Raw genomic sequence first — 11,226 nt, forward strand, 5'->3', positions numbered from 1 at the left:
ATCCTCCCTACAATGCAAGGAACACTGATCAGAAATCTTCGTCTCGATCTCAACAGACGATCATATCAATGTAACATCTACCAAATAAAGAATTACTCCAATCTCAAAACAAGTCAAGAAACATCCAAAGCATTGCAAGACGAATGTCTTGTAATGGTGAAAATAATTTCCACTGAAATCGAGTTTACGTTAGGCAGTGGCATGATTATTTTACATTTATCAAAGATTATCTGAAATGAATTATAGTATGTGACTTTCTTACTTTTGTTGAATTCACAGATACTTTATCATACAAATATATTGTTTTCTCTAAAAGTTTGTGAAAAGCGTGTATTGGGGTTATCCATCAAGTTCAATATGCAGTTTCATTTGTTTTCTTTTCGGTAGCCAGTGCTATCCATTGCGCTTAGACTTACTAATCAGTAAATAAGACACGCTGCACCTTCCCCCGAGAATATTATTCTGTAGAAAATTACAGCCCTCCACATATAATTCTCTTGAGACAAATTTGCTGAAGGCGTTGAGTGGTAAAGTTATTGTTAGTCGGGAGCGGGGAGAACACATGATCGCTCTTAGCGTCAAATCTTTCCAAGATACAAACAGAATGGATGAAAGCGTTGCCATGGTGATATCTGGAACACTAGTGGATTTACGACAGTAACTGGGTTATAATATGGGTTTGCAAACGTACAATACATTGCCATTCTACCCTCTTAGGACTGTAGAGTCCATTTTGTAAAGATGTGAAGAAATGCCGCTATAGAATGATGTGGGTTCTAGTCTAACGCGATAAGAGACATTCTATGCTGATTCATTTCTCTCTTTGTAATTGAGGAGACTTTGAGTACTTATATTGAGGTTGAAATGGCGATCATATGACATTTTGCTTTCCAGTAGCTATTGACACGATTCTTCCACATACTCCAGTGTGATTGTATTCCATGTAACTATATGCACATCACGTTCTACGTGTTCATCAACTGGAACTATGCTGGCAAGACAGACAGGCTGTATTGGTGCCAAGATTGAACCATTGGTTAAACGAATGCAGTATAGTTTGAGATTTTGAGCTAGATAAGGTAGAAGGAATATCGTGTCGTTGGTAAGAATTAGAACTCTTAAAATCAGAGAGATCCTTGCTTCCAGGCGATGGTGGTTCAACACTATACAGATATATTGCCTATTTGGAGTTATGTTTGACATTTGAAATGCAATATAACGATTTCGATTCTTGCTGCATTAGTATGTGATTGCATTTTGACCAATTGCCGACAAGTAATTATGCAGACCATTTAGTATTACACAGATATTGCCTTATATTGCCTATTTATAGGTGTAACATAGCATCTGACATCTACATGAGCGTAACATGTTTCCAAGGCGATTATATTTCCCGATTCCCGTTGCAGCACTGCTGGAAAATTGTCTCTAGGGGAAAATGAACTCCCAAAGAACTGTCAAGTGATATTTCACAGCTCTGACGGGGCAGCAAAGTTTGTTCATTTACGATTTCATTCATTGCTGTATTTGTCGCCTAATTGCATTATGACCAATCATAAAGCTGCATGCAGCGAGATGCAATAACATTGGCAATAGTATACTAACACTGACTGCAGTATGGGATTGACAAGTCGGGAGAGACAAGGGCACAAAATGCGATGTCATACTTTCCTTGTCTTCCCAGCCCACGCCATCTCACCATCACCTCCCTGCTAATATGATTGTGACAACTTTAGTGCTAGGCAAAGTTTACTCACGAGGTACGCTTTTCTTCCTCACACTAGAGGAGCAAAGCTTCTTAGATTTTATTTGCAGTTCTAAGCGCTGCTTGTATTGGGGGTGAAGGTTTTATTGGCTTGGAGACGTCTGAGTGGATTAGGTCATGTCCTTTACTCGTAGGTAATATGTTTCGAGATCAAGTCCGATTTGGCAGCGACTTTAAAATGTAATATCACCTCATCGGGTAGATTTAGAGTGTTCTAGATCTTACTCCAGAATAAATCACCTGTTTTGCATACCGAAGGTCAGGGGGATTTACATTTATTGCCCTTATACATCTGATATGGTGCAACGTGTGTACATAATACTGATTTATACGTAATGGTACCAGAATATTTGTGTGTGTGTGTGTGTGTGTGTGTGTGTGTGTGTGTATGTATGTGTACGTCAAGTTGATCAAGATAGTTTTTTTCTAAGAGTTATGTAGAATTTTATATCATTTTTGTATAAGGGTATGGCGAATTTGCTCTGCCAAAAAAAAAAAGTATGTTAAGAAAAGAAGGTGAGTCAGCAGCACAAGTGTTTGCCTAATGAAGGGGATATGGGTTGGCTTAATTGAATTAATCAAGGTAGCTTCTTCTGAGATTCACGCACAATTTTATGTCAATTTTTATTGCATGGTATGATTTGTAAAAAAAAAACAACTATTATACTGTATGTTTGAAAAAATATGATTTAGCAGCACAAGAGAGAAGAATAAAGCTGCTTATTTGTGTTTGTATTAATTTCACTGTGAACATGGGCCTGATATCGAACGAAATGCAACTAAAGAATATTATAAAACAAATACGCCTGTTTTTACGTGATTCGTATCTGTACATGCTTAAGTGTCGAATTTTTTACTTTAAAAAAAGGAGGGGGGGAATAGATGCTCTAGAAATGTGGAGAACAGGTTTTGTAAATACGCTGAATTATGCTACTAAGTATACATTGGACCTTTACATGCCAATTCTTGGGCATCCACATTTATGTGTAAGAAAAGCTGATTATTTTGCGAGTGATAGAGATTGGTAAACAATCAGGCATGTCTGCACAAAGTCATACCTAAAGATAACATGTTAACGCGATGCAAATGAAACTCTTGTTGAATGAGTAAGATCAGATGTTTCTTCAAGGCATCATACGTGTACCACGGAGGAGATATAGATGGTATATAATAATCCATACTTCACTGCGTGAGTCAGGTTACTTCCCACCTCCCTGGTTATCACTACTACACAATCTTGCATGATATTCCTCGAATCTTTTCAGAAATCTTGTTCTCGTTCTCTTTATATTCAACAAGAATACAAGCAGTAGTCATAGTGACTACAAAGTCAGGCACATACCTAGAGTACTGCAAGGTATATGATATTCTCAATGCCCTTGTCCCAGAGCTTTAGTCTCATAGCATATCACCTACATGCCATTAAATATATCGAACCAATGTCTCAATTTCAAACTTGGTAATTGTGATGGTACAGTAGTATTCGATTTCTGTGAAAAAAGTAATCTATCGGCTGACAAGCATCTTCTACATAGAAGCAAGGCTATGACAAAAATAGCTGAGTAGAAACCTGCCAGTATACAATACACCATAACAACAGGGCATCACTAATTTTTGTTATCTATTTCACATATCTCCACAATCTGAAGACCACTCAAGGCTAAACAAGTCAACAAAGTAAAAAGAACAAACATGTACTGTGAAAAACAATTCAGAGATTGCTGGGATCAGCAGAGGCCTCACACCTTTCTAAGTTTAATTCCCAACGTGAATAAGAAAGATTACATGGAAGATTACATGACAAACAGTACGATGACCATTACAAAATAGAAAGATAATTCGAGATGGTAGGCAGATGTTCTTAAGACAACAATATATGTATTAGGTATATAAGGTTGTTGTATTTTTGTGATGATGTGATGCAAATTCATGTAACTTCGACCTGGAATTGTGAGGGAGTATCAAATCTCGACATTTTCCAAAGTGTCGCTTCGACTGATATGAGGGCAATACTTTCGATGTAAACACGATGTAGATCGACAAAGAAAAAAGAATCCAGAGGCTACGTAATCCCTTGGCCGCTAAACGCAATATCTCTTCTACATCCAGGGCACTGCCTCGTACTGAACAGTAATCCTCTTGGCCTACTCTGGGCTACAGAAGTCGCGTTGCGTCAAACTTTAGAAAACGATGAAAACGATCATACCTTGACAATCCTAAGAGAGCCAATGGGGGAGGGGTGCGAAGGTTACTGTTTTCTGGAGCAAATGCAGCTGTAAAATGATTGCTAGGAAGAGCGATGAGCTACGTATTGCATTTATAATAGCCCAGCATTATTGCAGGCAAGGAAAGTTGCTGCCGTCAAACTATTCCATCAAACGCTGATGGCAGATTTCCGACACAGAATTCGTCTCCTTCTTTTAAAGCTGCTCTTGAAGAAAGAGCTAGAGGAGAAAACACTGAACGTTCAGGATAGAGGCGCAAATTAGGACACTGAAATAATGGCACTGACGTCTTCCTTGAAACGCTTATCACTGATGGATTAATGTTAATTAGCAGACGGAAAAAATGGGCTGATGAGTCCTGGCACTTGTCGGCTCTCTTCTTCTTGATACTATGCATATGGCTCTTCTCTCTCATCCCCCCCCCCCCCTCTCCTTGTGTGTTAGTCTATTTTCGTATGTTTGTGCGTGTATGCGTTCACCCGCAATATTCACGTCCTTGTCGTAGCATTTCAAAGTGGCTTCTAAAAATTTGTTAAACACATACTAGGGACAAGATCACATTTCCAGACACGCACGCACATCTCTCACCTGTCTGGGAAAGTCTTGAGAAACACGCGATCCATTTCTGCTGACTGGAGAGGGCGCCCTGCGATTGGGCAATTATCGATCACAATAATAAGTTGTGTCGTGGAGAATGCACACTCGAGCGGAAAAACTACAAAGAAGTATTTCAAGTCATTCTTCCAAATTTGTCCTCAGCATTCATAAAGCCAGTAATCATCCAATTTCTCCTATCCAACAAGTGTTGATGAACTTCTGAGTATACTCTTTGATGGTATGAAATTTTCACAAACTTAAGCATTTCAAGAACAGACAGACGTTTGAAATAATCTGCAATACGTGGAAGGAGGTCAGAAAGTGGTGGTGATGGTGGGGGTGGGGGGTGACAGAAATCAGTTGGCCCCTTCCCCAAAAAACTCTCAAAGCAAACATCTTCTTGAGCTCGTCAGTGAGACAGAAATTTTCAATCCGTACTTAGGCGCACACTTAATTTTAGAAAACAAAAATGTTAACATCGTTGCAGCTCAAGCAATGCAGATTTCAGAAAATATATATCTCGGTGGGGGTCCCTAAATCACTGCATGAAGAAGATCATTGCAGAGCATACATCATTTGTTTAGTGGAATATGAATACACGTGACGCTCTTTTTGGATGGTTATGTCATGCATTACCCTCCAAGACATAAATAATTATATGAGGACTACGTACTCGTGTCTCCTGATCCAGATAAATATGGTTGTTATTGGCGAGTTATTGAGGCTGCAGCAGGTAGTATAGCGTTGAAAGGTGTGAGTTGTGGTAATTAAGGTTATTTAAATCAGAAATTGTGAAGAGTGTGGTACGTTTGTAAATAGAACATCTCAAACTATAACATTCACAAGCTCTTTTCTATGATCACCTTTATACATAAACAGTATCTATCTATCTATCTATCTGTCCATTTATCTATTTATTCATTTATTGATCTATTTATTAATCTATCTATCTATCTATCTATCTATCTATCTATCTATATATATATATATATATATATATATATATATATATATATATTTATCTACCTACCTACCTATCTACTAGTATCTATTCTATCTATAAATCACATATCACAACATGACATATTACATAAAAACCGTTTAGGTATGTGCAAGCTTGTGTTACCTGGCAAGCGTGAATTACTTGTCAAGTCGGTGCTTCCTTCCTTTGTTGATTCATGACACGACAGTGCCCCCTTACACACGAACAAACACAAGCAAACAAACAAACAAACAAACACACACACACTCATACAGAAGATCACACCGCGCAGAGCCCTGCTTGGACGTTGAAAATGTCGAACTGAAATTCAAAATTTATGGCAAACGGCCTAAAAAAAAAATTAATTACAAACTGGAATAATTGGATGGGAATCTATTCTTGCAAATGCATAAATTTCCTCCCCAACGTTTATTGCTCTCTTTTTTTTTCAAACAGTTTGTTTCATGTTATTTATAGAAACACAAGACTACTGCCTTGTTGAGTATTTCAAGGCAAAAACTGCAAGTCTCCTAGGATACTACCAGTGATGGAATGGATTTACTGCATAATGCTGTCAATTAGAGCATGTTATCATGGTCACATTACCGTGCTTACGTCAGAAGCATCCTTTAAAGAAAGGTTAATCAAACCAATTCGCCGTCTTTATGAATTTGATTTAGAAGGAGGACCAGAACATACTAATTTAGGTCATTTTTTTTTGAGTGACAAAAAAAAAGAAGATCATGACACATTTTCTGATCTAGTTATGACTAGAGAGTGGAGTTGCTTTCAAATCTACATCAGTTCCTCCTATACATGGTTCGTTGATAATCATGATAAATAATAAGTAAGCTGCTGTTATGCTTGCGAGAGACATATTGCAATTTCTTCTTTTCTGTGCCTTCGATCTTTTCCTGAATTTCTCGGTTTATCGATCTAAACATGACGATAAGAGAAAGAAGGTTAACATTGATCAGCAAGAAGGGGATGAACGATACATGAAATGACAAGAGATAGCAATTTTATCCCAATAATCTCATTTAGATTATCATATGGGGCTTGGCTCTATAGAAGCTATTGAGTCCTTGAAGCAGTGGATTTCCATGCGCTACAATGCTGTACTATACTCGTGCAACTTTCTCGTTCGAATGTTACTACAGTCACCTTGACAGTATTAAATGGCAAAGAAAATGTCAAGTGTCCACTGTCACACGACTCTTATGGGCAGCCATGGTGGCCAAAATTATTTCAGTATAGTAAGTCATTTGCAAACCACATGATCTTCTTCCTCCCCCCCCCCCCCCCAGACAGAATATGAATTGCAAAGTCCGGTAGACAACCAGCAGAGTAAGTTGAAATAGCCAAATGAAGTCATACATCTAATTTAGTAATGTCATAGAAAAATAAAGTGACAATAAAAGTAATACATTACGTCTGTCCAGCAACTCATTTACGACTCGTCATGGAGAAACAAAATTAAGGCAAATGCGATGTACTCTTCCGTAAAAATTTAGGGAAAATAAATTAACACTATAGTCTCTTGATATCAGATATTGTATAAAACATGTAAAATCTACTACATAGTGATGTGAGTGTTGTTACAAAAAATATCTATAAAATTATCTATCTTTTTTTTTTTTTTTTTTTTTGGGGGGGGGGTAACTTTTTCCCCTTTCTCTAAACTATTTGTGCCATCAGTCAATCAAGATCTACTAAATGATTGCTTTATTCTAGATTGGAGTGTTTTCCCCACATAAATATGATTTCAGTATGCAAATTCGCCACTTAATCAGCACCATGGGCATGACGGGACATTGTGTTGTGGTTAATGACTATATCATATCGGCGCATACTGAATTGTAATGCAGAAATAAACAAAACCAACCCAAACCAAACGGAAAATAGCACAGTACGCTATACGATAAAGAGACCTCATCACACTATAAAACTGCTATATGAACATTATTTTGAGTCAGATTGAGTTTGGTAACAGAAGTAGAAGCATCTGCATGCAAATAAAAGAAAAGAAACACACGTAGGTAAGTTTTTCAGCTAAAGAAGGAAAGGGAGGTGGGTAAACCTTTTTCTTGTATATCACTTTTGTCTGTCCATTAGTGAAAGGATTCGCGTTGGGATAAAGCGCTTCTCATGGCATGAGAAAATATTCAGAGCACGACTCTATCTTGCCTAACAGCGAGGCTTTCAGCGACGAATGAAATGGACCTGTGACGGATCTTTTATACCTCGCGCCCGGGAACTTCCAATTTATTTCTTTTTCCCCTGCACATCCTCAACGAACAAGAATACGATTAGTACATAATATCGTAATGTCTGTCGCTCTTTGTGTCTGCATACGACTCTGTCAGGTTCAATCATTGTAATCTGAAAGCAAGAGGCTGTATTGTTAGAAAGCAATATCCAGGAAATGAAACCGACTTCTAGCGGTATATCACTCTATTGAGCGTCCGAATGTCATCTGATGGTGAATTATAGTTCGTGTCATCGGAACCCTAGGGAATTGAGAAAGGAATGACGTCAATATGAAGTTGTTCATGATTGGCTGATGGCGGTGGGATAGCGGCGCAAGTCACAAACAGTATCATGTAAGACTTCGATAGCAACCATTTTATTATACATTGGTTGTTGTCCGTCCGTCAGTTCTTATATCCATTTCATTCCTTCTTTTGTTTTGTTTTGTTTTCCTTTCTTCAAGCTTTTCTCTTTCTTCTCCCCAATCCATACCGAAATTTCCCGAATACACGTAAGCCTGACTGGATAAATCCAAAGTTTGTTACCGCAAACTCTCCGATATTGGAATTTAAAAATGGAGGACACAACAGCGCAAAGTACACACTATGGCACGTGTTTGTGTGACTCTGATAGAGTTCCTTCCACGTGCAGCAAAATTTGATAACGAAAGAAAGGCATTACCATCTTGATGTGTCTCCAAATTGAATGACGCTCTTCCGTTGTAGTTCCATGTGAATTGGTAAACTTTCTTGAAGCTAAAGGCAATGAATCATAACCAAAAGACAGTCGTAAAAAGGTTGAAATCGGACGTATAATACGGACGGATTATAATGCACCCAGCGAAGTCTTCAATTCTCCCTTGGCTCAAAAACAGGCAAGAGGCATAAAGCGTAAAGATTGGGAAGATTTGCATGAGGACTCCATCAAATGTCAGTCTCCCCCAAAGGGTCCGTAGACTCCAAGTCCAGGGCCTCAATTAAAACGAAAATGTAGAAGATCATACGTTTTGGTGAGTAAGGTGGAATCGGGTATTTGCAATAGGAACAGCCCACTCAGTAAACTAGGATTAATGTCCTTCTAATCAACGAGAGATTGGGAAGTCATTTTGCAGCACGGGACCAGCAAAATTGATCGTACCAAGTAAATAACCTGCATGATAGACATGGAAAATAATGGGATGATGATCCAAATTCATAACTTCTGATGACATGTAATAAAATAGTATCAAGAGAATAGAGTCTCTGTACGAACAAAAAATAATTTGACAAATCCATCCACATTGAGAAGCGTGTAAGCCGAGAAGAAATAAAAATACTGGTCCGCTAGCAATTCCTTTCAATGAAGAGAATTTCATAAAAGGCTTTTTCCTAAGTGTGTTCACGTGATGCGTGAAATTCAAGGATGGATCCTTTCTACCGGTTCTGCGGGTTGTTGTTTTTTTTTTTCAATTTAACGTCGTCTGTCATTTCCGCTTCTATGATTTGCATTTGGTTGGCAAACATTAGCTAAGGGTTCCTTTCACAAAACGTCGCGAAAACTTCGAACTAGCACTGCGGTTACAACGGTAAGATTTTGTAACGTTAGCATTCACAATATTTGAATGAGAAGGACACGTTTTGTCGGAGGCTTTCTTGATAATCTCTACTATGAAAGTTTTATCCTCTTTCGCTAAAAAGAGTTCACAGAAAGATTAATCTATAGCCTAGTTGTTTCGTATAGAAATGATGAACAAAGATTCATGGAAGTTATTGCGTCTGGACTTTTTCTATTTTAATGTTGGGTATTCACATGGCGCCTTTTCCACTGATGGAGCACTTTCAATCAAGATAGTAAAGACATATCGTGGTTTCCATGCTGGCGTATCAGCATGTCTTATTCTGCTTACTCACTAGGCCTGTATGTCTTTTGATGGACACTGAACTGTTATTGGTCTCAAGACTCGTTATTGTATGCCATGTGGGTTTAATAATGGCAGAATGGCGTGCAGCTGGCTCGTGACACACATATGCAAATCAAGTGATGCAGGGTTTCTTCTCAACAGATATTCATATCCTCCCCCAGGTCAGTGCGCTAGAGCCATGCTGGGGTGAGACAGAAATTGAGAGGGGGGGGGGGGTACATATAGATAGAGAAGAAAAGAAAGAAAAAAGAGATAAAGAAAGAGAATAGAGAGAGATAGAGGAGGAGTGGAGGGATGGAGCTGGGGAGGAGGAGGTAGAAGGAGAGAGAGAGAGAGAGAAGGAAAGAGAAAAGGGGGTCGGGGGAAAGGAAAAGAGAATGAGAAGGAAAGTGACAAGGCGTGTGTACTTCACAAGATTCTCCTGATACGTGATAGGTTTGAGTTTAACGACCTAGTCATTAGAGAGCAAACCCTCAGGCCCTCTTCCACCTTGTCCCATCTCACTCGGTCCCTACGCAATGATGCAGACTACAATTAAATGTCAATTAGATACGAGTTTTCCCGCTCAATTCCCCTTTCTCCTTCTCTCATCTCGTCCCACCCCCAGCAAGTCAAGCGTACATTTTGTGAGGAAGTTCTAATTCGTGTTACCACATATGCCACAGGAAAACGTAACTCGTAGGAGTCAAAACTCTAGGTCCGTCCGTTTACTGAGTGTTGAAAATATCTTTAAGAGATCACAAACTCTTAAAATCAGTTTGACCTGTAAATGTTGTTCGTATTTCAAGACTTGATTAGCTTGACGCTTCATTTACTCCCGCGACCTTAATAACCGAGACTCAGGCGTGTTTCCAGAGATATTACGTGAGAGAGTGTATCGCCCAAATTGACGGGGGAGCGTTAGCATAGTTAGGGAATCGCTAGGGTCGCCCTACTCAATGACCTATGGATGATGCCAAGACACCAAGAGAGAAAAAACAAAGAACATGAGTTCACTATTAAACTTGATTCTAGAAATAAAGACATAAACACAAAACTAAACGGAAATATTTGTTGGAATTCTTCTAAACAAAGAGGAGTGCACTATACTTGAATAATCTGACAGTATGTCAGCTATTGCGTAGACCTAAATTATCGAACATTAAAGTTAACAAGAAATCTTAGGAGAGCCCCCACAAAAAACAACAACAAACAAACAAGCCGGATTCTCAAGGAAAGGATGATAAGGAACACCTAACATTCATTGCTTGTATCCAGTAATCCCAAAAGTTACGGAAATTATTTCAAAAGGAAACCAGAGATGGAGATAATCTCAAAGGTTTTATTTTGTATTATCAAGAAAAACATTGTTTTAAAGTAAATTATTTACCAGTTCCCAAATATTTACACTGTTAGATTCAAATATTACCTAATAACTTTGTTCAATTGACTTTGTGTTATATTCTTGTATGAAAAAAAAAAATGCAGATTAAATGCATACAATAAGATGAAATAAATCAAATGGCAT

This window comes from Diadema antillarum, unplaced genomic scaffold (assembly GCF_040938485.1).
Source record: "Diadema antillarum isolate AM-2024a unplaced genomic scaffold, OU_Dant_1.0 seq00000204_RagTag, whole genome shotgun sequence".
NCBI lineage: Eukaryota > Metazoa > Echinodermata > Echinoidea > Diadematoida > Diadematidae > Diadema > Diadema antillarum.